General features: G+C 46.2%; 1 protein-coding gene across 1 annotated transcript in view; it reads right to left on the reverse strand.

Annotated features, from left to right (window-relative positions):
- The window catches only part of LOC310760737 (uncharacterized protein), a 305,377-nt gene extending 298,252 nt beyond the window's left edge, over positions 1–7,125 (reverse strand). The window contains exon 1 of the mRNA XM_083609850.1: positions 7,111–7,125. The gene's annotated coding sequence lies outside the window, so the exon portion shown is untranslated. The remainder of the gene's footprint in view (positions 1–7,110) is intronic.
- Between the last annotated feature and the right edge of the window lie 6,922 nt (positions 7,126–14,047).

Genomic DNA, 14,047 nt, shown 5'->3' on the forward strand with positions numbered 1-14,047 from the left:
CAAAACAAAAATACATAGATAAAAACCACCATTCACGGTGGTACAACAGAATAAACAATAAAAACACCTTTAAAACATCTTAAAATATATAAAAACATCTTTAACATTTGCTGCAGCAGCACCAGTGTCCTTAAAGCTGTCACAGAGGTGAGCCTGGGCCCCGCCCCTAGGCCAGATGGAATTAGCCTGAGGAGGGAGCGGCCTTCCCCCACACTCACGGTGCAGCAGCAGCAATGTCCCAATGCCTCAATAACCCAATGTATTTATTATTGGATTCTAATTGGTGGTTGAATGTTGCTTTGTTTGAAGTAAGCTACTCATTTTAAGATTTTTGTACTTTTTACATTAGATTAGATTGTTGTTTTTATTACTGTTTCATGTTTATACCGTAGCACCTCAGGTTACGTAACCCTCTGGTTACGTAAACTTCAGCTTATTAAAGTGGCAAATCCATGCACATGCGCAGAACAGTGATCCTCGGGTTGCGAAAACCTCGGGATCTGGCCGGATCTCCGGAACGGATCCCATTCGCAACCAGAGGTACCACTGTATATGTGTTGGAAGCTTCCCAGATTGGCTGGAGCAACCCAGCCAGATGGTCAGCGTATACATAAAAATTATTATTATTGCTATTATTATCACTGCTAGTACTACCTGAGATTCAATCGCATTCTTTCACCTTTGGTGGACGTGCCCAAAGATTAAGGCTTTCTGGGAAATGATATATAATGAACTGAAAAAGGTATTTAAATATACCTTCTTGAAGAAACCAGGGGCCTTTCTCTTGGGCATGGTCGGCCAAGTGGTGCCAAAGAAGGACAGAACTTTTTTTATGTATGCTACAACAGCAGCAAGGATACTCATCGCAAAGTATTGGAAGACGCAAGATCTACCCACTCTGGAAGAATGGCAGATGAAAATGATCGACTGTATGGGACTGGCAGAATTGACGAGCAGAATCCGTGACCAGGGAGAAGAGTCGGCTGAAGAAGATTGGAAAAAATTTAAGGACTATTTACAGAAACATTGTAAAATTTAAGAAAGTTAGATGGTGTTGGATTGAAACTGAGAGGTTTCTAGCTGCAATAATATATAAGAACATAGATGGGGAAAAGAAAGGGTTTGAAAAATAAGGTAATGTTATAAGCTGTAATGCTTTAAATGAAGGATTTGCTGAACAAATAATCTTAATTGGGATACAAGAAGGAGAAGTATGAGGAGGTCTGAGAAATTTGTTATTTAAAAGTATGGTTTATGAACTTTATGTCTGTGTTTAATGTTTCTGTTTGTTTTGTTTGTTTGTTTGTTTGTTTGTTTAAAAAATTGGAAAATTTAATAAATATTCTTTAAAAAAAAAAAAAGAGAGATTCAATCAGCCTGGCTCTTCTCTGGGGCAGATGTTGTTTGGCCCAGTCATGGCATCCCCTCCATCTCCAGTGTCAGTCGTTTCTTTGGTCAACCCAAGACTGACAGCAGCAAAAACAAAAACAGAAATCCTGACAGAAGCTACTTATCTTTCCTAACAACTCTGAAGCTGACATTTAAGATGCCTGGGCAGTTCAGATCAGCCCAACTGTGGTAGAAGGAGGCAGAACTGGAGGAAGATTGTTCACAGAAAAAACTGTAATTTACTATTTCTTGTGGGGGTGTTAGGTTCCCAGGTGTTGTAGGGGGCGCTGTTGAGCTCTGTGAAAATATATGAGGTTTGTCACATAGAGGTATTTCTTGAATTTCCAGTCAGATATGACAATCCCACAGGGAGCCTTACCAAGAGAGGCCACGATCCCACAATTCTCCTTCATGACGTCCTTATGCAGAGCTCTCTGGTCAGGATCCAGCAACGCCCACTCCTCGTCCGTGAAACGAACAGCAACATCTTCAAAGCACACTGGACCCTAAAAGAAAAAGGGAAATGTCCTCCTCTGAGACAGCAGAAATATGATCTGCTACACAATGCTCTGTTATTTCCTTCCTGCTAATTGCTCTGTTATTTCAATAGGATTGCTTTGCTGCACATTTTAATTATGGGTACCTATTTTAACGCTTTAATTGAATTCTTTTATTCTGCATTTTAAGTGTGGGTATACGTCTTTTTGCAAATAGGTGGTACTCCAGCTTATGTTTACGTTTTTCTGCCTACGCAAGCATTCCAGTTTGCCGGATGGAAGGGTCCACTTTCTCCTCTCCTCGTGAGTTGTTCTGTAGAGGTTCCCTTCCAATGCCCTAGAGCCAAATTCAAGGGGTTCATGGGGGCATGGAGAGGGAGATGAATCCTACTGGCTTTTACGATATGGATACAACGCAGCTGCAAACTGGCAGCTCGGTGTTTACATCACATGATGTGGCTAGCTATGGGAAAGAATGTTCCTGAGATTTCTCAAAGCTTTGTTCTCAGTGTAATATGAGACCTTCCTGTTGCATTTGTAAAGGAAGTTTGAGTCACTTGCTAGGAGGAGATTGAACTGATCGGACATGTTTTCTGTACAACTGAACAGTCAGAAATAAAAGGATGTAAATAGCTTTCTGACTATCTCCTTTCGCTTGCTGGTATGCAAGGATGGAGGGGGGGGTGCATTTTCCACGCTGGGAAATGTCGCCTATCAAGATTTCCCTGGACTGCGGGGATACCAGCCAGAGGAGATCACCGGTAAGAAGCTCCGGGAGCTGGGAGAGAGGCCAGCTTCTCCCGAGGGGGCTAGTTTTTTTAAAAAAATATATATTTATTGAAATTTTCAAAAAATAAAAAAGAAAGACAAAAAAGAAAAAAGAGAGAAAAAAGAAAAAGAAAAAGGAACAATTAAATAAGTTTACATTGCTTACTTTCCATAACCAATTTCCTTGACTTCCCCACACCTGCCCTTCTTGTATTCCAATTCCAATTTTTAGCTCAGCAAATTCTTGTCCACACACTTTACCTTATTTTCTCTAATTCATTTTAATTAACTAATTTTAACTTATAAGCCTCAATCTTTATATATCAATACTTATTCTTAAAAAACTTTTCCTAAATTCGCCCCATCAATTTAATTAATCCATTTTAACTTAAAAACCTCAATCTTTATACGTCAACACTTATTCTTAGCAATCCTTTTCTAAGGTTGGCCCCAATTCCCTTCCCCGAAATCCCCATTTTTATGTTAGTGGCAAAACCAACTTAATTAAAACAAAATATATTTATACACCCTTTGGATTCCCAAAGCCCCACCACCCCCTTTCCCGGATTCGAACCCCAACCAAAGTCCATCAGTCCATCTGCAGTCAGCCTGGCGACCTCACGTCTGAGGCGCTCAACTCTCTCTCAGTTCCTCTCTGCCGGTTTTTTTGATAGTCCTTTATTTGCAATTCCGAATCTCGAAGAAGCTCTGTTCCAATAAGGTCCATATTTCTTCCAGCCAGACCTCCATATTTAACAATGGAGCCAAGATCTTGTTTCTTACTTCTCATAAGTCCAAATGTCTCCAATTTCCACATTAGCCAAGTTTGTATTCCATATGTCTTCAGATCTCCATATAAGGAGATCTCTCCATTTTCCATTCTTCAATTCAAACCAAATTTTCATCATCCTGTTCTTATTTTCCTTTGTATCCATCTTAACAGGCCTCTGGCTCTCCTTAATCATCTGCGACATCATAGCTCCTCCTTCTTTTTCCTTCAGATCATCATATTCCTCTTTAAACACATTCTCAGATGTCTCAACTTTCTTTTCTTGTTTGGCTGCAAGGATTTTTAGATCAACAACAGCGCTTCCCTGTTCATCTGCAGGAACTTGAATCATGTCCCTTCCAGGCTCAGCAACTTTATTTACTGTTCCCTTCAGTATTGTGACGTTTATAGTCAAAACATCTGTCTGTTCCTGCAGTTTTCCCAGGAGAGAGAAGGTCTTCTCCAGTTCAGCCAGTATTTTTCCACTTACAGCCATTTTTGTAATGTCCTGAACCCCCTCTAGAGGGATTCTAGTTTCTTAATGTCTTCCAATTCCCACCCAAAAGCCTAGTTAGCCTTTTCTTCTTTATTTTAACAATTTGTTACCAAATTGTAGCGAATATAACCAGCAAAGTCAGCAAAAACAGAGTTTCCCTTTTCTTCCAACTTTGACAGCTAGTTTGACAGCTGTCAAAGTCTTTATGCCTCTTCCGCAGGCTCTCTCGCCGATCGCTCCCGGGTCTTGGGGGAGGGGTGAATTCTGTTCTCAATGTTAGCTCTTATCTTCCAGCACAATCACTTAAATTGCCCCAATGTAAAGTTAATTGCTTTTCTCCACAAAGAAGAAAGGTATTCTCACAACCTTAGTAATAAAATCCTTGCTTTACGATGTTTACAAGGCGGGTAGGCGGACTTCCTCTTAACACCTTTCCCGGTCGTGCCTAATTCCCAAAGAAAATTTCCCTTTTAAGTCCAAATACCGTGTTACTCACGGGTCTTCAGAAGAAGAAGTTAGCGCTCTCCGTCCATGGCATGCGGCTTCACTCAGCAGGGGAAGCAGTCGACTCACAGCACCACGCCGCTCTCCGTCCCCCGTTCCAGAGCCTTTAAAAAGGCTCCTTTGCGGGTCGGGGGGGCGCAAATGGTGCCCGCCGAGTCACCAGGTCCACAGGCTTCAGCGCCTGTGGTTTCTAAGGGTCCCCGCGTCGCCGCCGCGGCAGACCCCGACCCCTGTTGAGCCGATTCCCTCCGGAGCTCGGAGGGAATCCGCCATTAGACGATGGCGCCAACCCGGAAGTCCCGAGGGGGCTAGTTTGCCAACACTGGCAACATTCAGAAAGCTGGTATGACAGAGTTATACGGGCAGGAAATCCGACACTTCACAGCTGGAGTTTACTCTTTATTAGCAAGAACACAATATTCTCAGACTTGGCTGAATTTCAGGCCTTATGAGAACAACAACTCATTCCCTTAGCGTCTTCCTTAACTAAATCAGTTGCCGAGAGTGAAGGCCCCTGGCTCCCCACAGCTTTCCAAGTCCCCTCCTCTCTGGGGTTTCTGGCAAGTGACTGAACAGTGCGCCAGTGTGCAGCCTGCCTTTGCTCCTCCATGTTAGACCTCTCTTGGCCCCGGTGGCTCCTCCTTCTCCTGACTCACCTCTGACTCTCGACCTCCCTCCTCCCACTCGCCTCCTTCCTCTTCTGCCTCTGATTCTGCACTGCATTCTGCCACAGAGTCTCCCAGCTCACTAAGCCCTGTTACCCCTTCAGCTTCTGACACCTCCTCTTCCCAGCCTTCTCCCTCTTCTCCCTCTGACCGCTCATCCTTCCTCCTTGGGCTCTGAGCCATCTTCCCTTCCTGGTTCCCCGGCTGCTTCCTCCCACCACTCCTTTGTGCCCAACCAGTTCATGACATTGCTCCATCCCTCGGCCTCTGTCCCCACAAGGCAGCTTCCCCTGACCTGATCTGGTGCCACAGCCGCTGTTTCACTTCTGCCCCCATGAAAAGATAAATATGGAGGTCTTGTTGGCTTCATTCTTTCATCTGCCTCATAGGAATCCAGGTCCATTTCTGCAAAATGATCCCTTTTCTGAAAGAACAACAAGGATTCAAAACAGTAAATGAATGGTGAGAAATATTAAAAAGAGAACGACAAAGACAGAAACTTTAAGGATGTTAGATCTCATTCCCAGAAAAAGGATGGGACATCAGCAGACCATTTTTGGATGTTCTCCATCCTGTTTGGAGCCCCTTGGGAGTATCCAAAGGAAATTCTCTCTCACCTGCTTTCTCTCCTCTGCCTGACTCAGGAGGAAACCTTCGGCCAGCGACACCGCCTGCGAACTGGTCTCCGCTCCACACTCCCTCACCCAGCTCTCCATCTCCGGTGGAAGGACAGCCAGGAACTGCTCCAAGATCACCAGGTCCAGCATCTCAGCTTTTGTGTGCTTTTCTGGCTTCAGCCACTGATGGCAAAGGTGGTAGAGTCGGCTGCAAACCTCTCGGGGTCCTTTGGCCTCCTGGAAGCAGAACTGCCTGAATTGCTGGCTCTGCACCTCTGAGCAGAGGGTGTCCTCCTCACCCAGGATCTTCTGCACAGAGTTTTCCCAGAATCCCCCACCGCTCCCAGTTTGGATGACATGGCCTCTTCCTGCTCTAGGGCCAGCTGTGTCTCGCTCATCCATCTGTGCTCTCAGGAAGCCTCTGAGAGATCGGAAGGAACCCTTTGGTCTTCTGCCAAGTTCTGTCTGTCTGAATGAGAAGCTCTAGCAAATCCTACAAAGCAATTACATTGTTCTGTTACAAAAGCTGTACAATATCAGGAGAAGAAAAAGGTTCCCTGAGCAAGCATGGATGAGTCTTGCTGGGAACCAAGGTAGGACTGCACCACAGCCCAGACTCTGAGCTATCTTTCAAAAAAGGAGGAGGAGGAGGAGATATAGGCCTCTAGAAGGGAGATTTTGGGAATGTGGAGGCAAGCGAAGAGATTAATGTGAGGGGACTCAGCCTGGTTGCTCCTTCCTTCCAGTCAATGCATGAAGTCAGAACTGATTGACAAGGGAGTCATTGGTGCCTCGTGAAATATGACTAGGAGTGTTGAGTCCGAATCTCCTTTCTTGTAGCTTGAAGACATTGGTTGGAATCCTACCCCCAGGTGACATGGCTCTCCTATCTCCTCTCTGTCCCCTCCTCTGCAACTCAACATACCCAGCTCCTCATAAAGCTTGGCTTGATCTGCTTGGCTGGCCTCCTCTGCCAATAAGGAGAAAGGAAGAAGGGAAACAGACAAAGAGGTTTGGGAGCAACCATTCCTACACGTTTCCTCTGTTGTGCAATGACGCTGACCCGTGTCACACACAGCAGAAGTACTACTGAGAACTATCTTTTTTAACAGGAGAAAAAGGAGGAGGAGGAGGAGGAGGAGATGTAGGCCTCTTGAAGGGCGATTGTGGAAATGTGGAGGCAAGCGAAGAGATTAATGCGAGGCGAATCAGTGTCTTTATACAAATGCAGGAAATATAGACTACTGTAGTTGCAAACCTCGCGCAACCCTGTCCCTCCCTGGCAGGACCCCCTGCTCCCAGGGCTCCCCCCCCCCACATGAGCCACCCTCCCCTGCTGCATCCCTGGGACCCCCCCTTCTCCCCACTGCACCCTCGGGGGGGGGGGGAGGAGGAAGAGACTCACCAGATCCCAGGAGAGGATTGCCCTTCCCAAAGGAGTAAGCAGCGTCTTTATACAAATGCAGAATACACAGTACTGTAGTTGTGGACCTCCTGCGATTTCGCCCCTCCCTGGCAGGACCCCCTGCTCCCAGGGGCTCCCCCCCCCATGAGCCACCCTCCCCTGCTGCAGCCCTGGGACCCCCCCTTCTCCCCACTGCACCCTGGGGGGGGGGAGGAAGAAGAGACTCACCAGATCCCCGTGGAAGAGAACAATGCAGCGTTTGCAATAGCAGAAAGCAACCCCCCCCCCCCCGCTTGCAGGAAGGGGAGGGAGGGGGTTTTCCTCTGGAGGACCTGGCCCCCCTTTACTTGCTGTCCCCTCTAGGAATGCAGCTCAGTTCCCTTTAACCCTTGCAAAGCCGAGTCCACCCTGCTCAGTCCTCTCTGCCTTTTCTCTCCTGCATTGCACAATCCCAGAGATGCTCATTTTGAGGGGACGCTCTTGGTTGGTCTGTGATCCGCTCCCTCCCTTGGCCAGAAACTGGAGGAAGAGGTTGCAGGGAAAAGGGGTTTGCAGGAAGGAAGGAAGCTCATCCTAGAATGGGAGGGAGCCCTAAGGGTCATCTATTCCAGCCCCCCCGCAAGGCAGGAATCTCAGCCAAAGCATCCACCCTCTGCTTAAAAACCTCCAAGGAAGGAGAGTCCGCCATCTCCCAAGGGATTCTGCTGCTCTTCCCGTCAGAAGAAACGGCTTTCTGGTCCTCTGGGTCCCTTATTCTGGGTGCTCCCCTCTAGGGCAGGAGAAAACAAGCTGGCTCCCTCTTCCATGGGTCAGCCCTCCAGATATTGAGAGGTGGCTCTCAGGTCTCCATCCAGCCAGATCTCAGCTGAGGGAGGAACAGGAAGACACGCTGTTCCTGCCTCTCCTGGGACTATACATTGCTGAACTGCAAAATGCAGGAAAGTGCACATTTTGAAAGCTTTGGGTACGTTATGTTAATGGAGAAATCTGAGGGTTCCCTTGGACAAAAAACAAGGACACCAGCCGGGAATACCAGAGCAAAACAGCAGCCAGTAGGCTTGGTCTTGATTGAAGACTGTGGCGACAGGACTCCCACCTGCCACAAGGTGGAACAAGATGGATGCCCAGAACAAGAGAGTCCCCAAACTTTTATCAGCTGCTAATCCCCATGTTATACGACCCCAACTATATCACTAATACATCATGGTTACATCATAAAAGGAGAGGTCTGGTAGCAGTAATCTGAGCATCCTGGACTCTGCCCCATGGTTCGTCTTGCCATCCACCAAACACCCATTGAGTGTAACAAAGGAGATATTTACATTTCCCTGTTTCCCAGCCAAGTCAATCACACCCTTTTGTCTCCATCTGGGTTTGTTATTTCTGGAATGGCTGCCTGTCTGGCACTCAGGTATCAGGATGCAAGAAATTATCACTCAGGCAGAGGGGCTGCTGAATAGCTGAGCTCACATGTCTATATGAATTTCTGAAGTTTTCCCAGTGAGCTAGTACATAGATACATTTATCGGTGAATTCTTACATTTGGTATCATGCAGCAAAGGCCCTTTGAATAGATAGAAAGAAACTGTGATGAAGTGTTTTATGGGGACAAATTACAAAAGTCACAAAAGTGATTTTACCTGCAGGTGAATCCTGGAATTAGCCAATCATGTGGGGCCCATTGTGTAAATAACATATTGTGATGGGATGGTGAGCTGCTTGTGCGTAAAATCCTAGTCCCTCAGAGTTTGGCTAAGTCCACAAACCTCTGTCTGTGACGCAGCTCCTTAAGCATGGCTCCATCAGTCGCTCGTTGAATCGGACAGTGGGCGTTTACGGAACTTCTTCCAGCATAAAAGCTCCTTAACGGAAACGCGTCTTCTGGACTCTCGGCGTGACAGTTTCCGGCGAGGAGTGGGTGTCCCTACAGGAGGTCCTGAAACCTCCCCACTGTTCTCGCTTGAAGTGTCTCTGAGCCCTCCCTCCGACTCACTTTCCCTTGGAACTCCACTTCTCCCCCTGCTGGTCCCCTCCTCAGCTGAATGGTCTCTCTCACCCTCCGTGAGCCCTTTCACCTCCTGCGTCTCAGATGGCAGTTCCCTGACACATATATAAAGCAGACATTCCGGGGGAACTTCCATTCCTCCTCACAACTATGCGCTGAATAAAGAGCATGAAATCCACACTCAACTCACCATATATTTCAATCGGAGAGCCTTCAAGGTGCCACACAGGACTGATAAGAAGCCCCCCTCCCCCCAAAACACCCCTGTGATCATCTTCTAGCTTGGTTTCTTTCCCCTTCCCGTTCCCTGATTCTCACAGAGAGAAGAAGGGGAGACAAGTGACAACAGGAGCCACCTCCTGGCCAAGACATTCCCATGGGAGAGAGTTGCTGGAGGCAGGGGTGGGACCTGTTGGCCGTGAATATCTGGATTGGCTAAGCAGATGAAATGTTTTGTGGGGACAAGTCACAAAAGTCACAAAAGTGATGGTGATGATTTTGGTAGTCGGCTGCATGTGCATGATATCTGCTGCAGCGGCAGCCCCCCCCCCCATTATACATAAATTCCTGCAACAGTTTGCCTTCCAATGTCCGGCTATACCTCTTGGCTCATCCTCCAAACTTTGCTGGGGGGCTGTGTTCCCCCTCCCAAAGTAGGGACACACTCTTAGCACCCGAAAGCTGTACCACCTCATTGCTGCTGCCGGGGGTGAGAGTGTTGGGATACTGCCAGGGAGACAAAGGCCATCATGCCCCCACGTCGATTCCGGATGATCCATCGATCTCCCACAGATACAGTATCAGTCAATTAGCGACACAAGCCTCAGAAATAGCTTGCTACATTCCAGGGCTTGTGCACGCTCTATCAGCAGAGTTCGTACAATGAAAGTTGCACTCAGGAGAGCATTATTTACAACTTTATTCAGCGTTGATCAGAACAAAGAAAAAACATGACTGCCTGCTTGTGTGTCCAGACGCAGAGAGGGAAACAAAAGCTCTAAACAAAAGAGAAACTTCCTGTGAACAGGAAATACGCAGGCTGTGACACAACAACCTGCTCCCTTTTATGGTGGAACGGAAATATCTTAACATCCTCCCCCTTTCCGTGTAACCTGTAGTACCTGTGGTTCAACCCAATTGCAACCTTTGTACGTAAACCTTAAGTTGTTCTCTGTTAACAACCTTAGACAACAGATCAGCAGGAATTTCATTTCCTGCCATGTAGGACACCTGAATGAGTCCTTTCTGAATACACTCTCTTGCACGATGTAGCTTAATCTGCAAGTACTTGGTTCTTTGCTTGCAACTCTCCGAGTTCAGCAAAGCCAAACAGGATCTATTGTCTTGATACACTTGTATAGGACATTTCACAGAAACTCTGATTTCCTTAAACAGTTGCATCAACCATTCACAATCCATGAGTGAAAATGACAGAGCATTGAGTTCTGCTTCACAGGAATTTAGGCTCACTGTCGTCTGCTTTTTGCACAACCAGTCAAACAGACAGTGGTTGTACATGTAGCATACTCCAGAAGTGCTTGTACCATCCATGGTGTCACTTCCAAAACTTGCATCTGCAAAGATTTCAAGACCTCCAGTCTTCTGACTGGTGAACCTCAGCCTGTAGTGCAAAGTCCCTAAGCAGGTTAGTGCTTACAGCTATGTCAGGTCTTGAACATCTAGCAATGAAATTCAACTTGCCTAGAATGCATCTGTACAGCGTAGTGTCAGAAAACGCTTCAGCAGTACTATCTACCTGGTAACCTGTCATCATCGGTGTGTCTGCTGGGTTTGCATCAACCAAATTCAACCTCGGTCTCCTCTCCACCTGCAGAGAAAGAGAGTTGGATACCTCACCAAGATCCTTCATGTCAAAGTGCTCCTTCAATTGAGCGAGGGTGCTTCAGTACAAAGCCTGATTCTTCCAAAACATCAGAAGATCATCAACAAAACATAAACAATACAGTTTGTTTTGCCCCTCCTCCTTGACAAACACACATGAATCAGCTTTGCCCTGGTGAAAACCTAGAGAAAGCAATGTCTCAGTGAGTTTTGTGTTCCAACACCTGGCACTCTGCTTGAGACCATATAAGAATTTCCGAAGTTTACAGACCATTCCCTTCTGTATTTGCATTCCATCAGGTGGAAGCATGTACAGCTCCTCCCCCAAAAATCCCGTACAAAAAAGCTGTATTAATGTCATGATGGGAAACATGCAGTTTCTCCTCTGCAGCAATCTTGAGCATCAGCTGAATGCTCTCATACTTGACGGTGGGTGAGTAGGTCTTGTGGTAATCCTGTCCTGGTACCTGCGAAAAACCTCTGGCAACCAATCTGGCTTTGTGTGTGACAACCTTGCCATTCTGGTCTGTCTTGGCCTTGAAGACCCATTTGCTGCCAACCAGTCTCATTCCTGGGACTACCGGTACCAGCTCCCAAGTTTGGTTCCTATTCAAGGAATCAACTTCAGCCTTCATGGCATTAAGCCAAGGCTCAGCATCTTTAGAGGTTAACTCCTGAACCTCTTTGAACTTGAAGGTTCCCATACCTTCTCTGAGCTACTAAGAACAGCAGTTGCTGTCTTAGCAAACACATCAGCAAATCTCTTTGGAGGTTTGCCTTTGGTGGCCCATTCAGATCTGCGTACTATACGCAAGTCTTCTGGACTCATCTCCTCCTTCTTAGGAGAAAAGTGACCAATGGTGAACAGTGGTTCTTCCAGTTCATTGTCAGGCGCATCAGATGGTCTGACTGAGGGCTTTGCGCTCTTGTAGTCTGCTGAGTCATCACTGTCGCTGACACCAGCAGCAGCGCCGCCCACTGAGCTGGAATCCGAACTCTGATCCTCCTCCTCCTCCTCCTCCTCCTCCTCCTCCTCCTCCTCCTCCTCAACTGGAATCCGAACTCTGATCATCATCATCCTCCTCCTCCTCAGCTTCCTCTTTTACCTCAACATTATCTGCTTTTTTTTACATCACCTTGATCTTCCTCTGGGTAACTCTGGAAAATTCCCACATTTTCCCCCCACTTAGGATTGTACTCAACACTCTTTGTGAACTTAATGGACTTAGAATCAGTCGTCCAGGACTTCCGGGTCAGCGCCAGCGACGAATGGCGGAGTTTCTCTAAGCAGAGGAACTGGCTCCGTGGAAATTGGGTCACCCGCCGCAGCGAAGGTGGGGACCCGCTAGAAATCCCAGGTGGAGGAAGCCTGGGAACGTGGGGGTTCGGCAGGGCACCAGGAGCACCTTCCTTACTCGCGGGGAATCCCATTTAGGGGCTCCGGAGCGGAGTGGGGTGAGTGGCGCGGTGCTGCAAACTGACTGCTACTTTCACGGAGTGAAGCCGCACAGCCATTGCCGGAGAGCGCTGACTTTTTCCTGTGGACATTCGGATTTAAAGTAATTACCTATGAGTAAAGTGAAGAAATTGGATCTTTAAAAGCTGAATTAGGCTACGAACGGGGGAGGTGTAAAACAGGAAGTCCGCCTTCCTCTTTTTGTAAATAGTCGGAAGCAAAGAGGCTTAAACTAAAGCCTGAAAGATTGTGTTTGATCTTCAAATTTCCAGTATAAAAATAGCGAGCCCCCTCTTGGAAGCAGGGGGAAAGGGGGAGGATTTTTGGATGTTATTTGCCTGCAGGAAAAGAGGGAAAAGTTAACTTTTCACCACTCGGAACCTGGGAACGGCAGCCATTAAAATTGCTGCATTTCGGAGCTCCGCATTGAATGTGAATAGACCATTTGGCTGTCAGTGAGTGAAACATTGTTTCAACTATTTTCTCCTGGTTTAAAAGTTTTAAAAGTTTCAACTTTCTTTTTCTGAGCTAAAGTTAAGGTGATACTAATTATATCGGCGCAACTTGTTATTGCAACAAAAAAAAAGTGTAAAAGGATACTTTGGGCTAATACAAGATAAATAATAACTATTTCCCTCTAGAGGAGGACTTTGAAATTGCTACAAGGAGTGGAATTTTCCAGCCTTAAAGATAAAACTCTGGGACTGTATCTGACCTTGCGGGCTTTGAGTGTTATGGCAGATGGGAAAGAAAAAATAGATCCTTCTTTACAAGAAAAGACAACAAGGTCTGGGAAGTCTTTTCGGAGAGCTTCTACATCTGGCCCTCCTGTTCCCTCTGCAGCTGCATCAATGCATACTAAACCAAAAGGAGGAATGCTTTCGGAAGAAGATTGGGCACTTGTTTTGAGTAAAATGAATAATTCCTTGGAACAAATGAATAAAAAATTGGACCAAAACTCACAAAAATTGGACCAAAATACACAAAGCATAAAAAGCTTGGAACAAAAGGTTAATTCTAATACAGAAGCTATAGAGACATTAGTTAAGGAGTCCAATGCAACTAGACAGACTGCAGAGGAAGTTAAGGAAAAGATTGTTACTGTTGAAGCGAAGATAGCACAACTGGAAACAGAGGTCCCAGATGTGCGGAAACAAGTACAAGACCAGAAGTTGATGCTTTCTATGTTTGAGCTCAAGGAGAAACAGACAAATTTGAGAATTCGGGGAATACCTGAACTAGAAAAAGACTCTTTGATAGACTATCTTACAGAGGAATTTGCAGCCTTCTGGAACCGGGATCTGCAAAAAGAGGAGTTTAAAATTGTGAGAGTCTTCAGGTTTGGAAGAGGAGGGAAGAAGGAGAAGAACAGAATAAGAGACTGTTTGATTACACTCCGATCTAAAGAAGAGAGGGATAAAATCTTGAGCTGGCATTACGAGGAGGCCTTGGCAATACACCAATTTAGAGTGGAGATATTTAAAGACATCCCTAAATATCTTTTGGACTTGAGATTTAACTTCAGAGATCTGGTGGATCTGTTGAGAAGGAATAAAATTAACTTCAGGTGGGAATTTCCTCAAGGCCTATCCTTTAGTTTTAAAGGAAGAAAAATAAAGATAAGATCAGTAGAA

The sequence above is a fragment of the Podarcis filfolensis genome (genome assembly GCF_964270895.1).
Source record: "Podarcis filfolensis genome assembly, chromosome: 4".
Lineage (NCBI taxonomy): Eukaryota > Metazoa > Chordata > Lepidosauria > Squamata > Lacertidae > Podarcis > Podarcis filfolensis.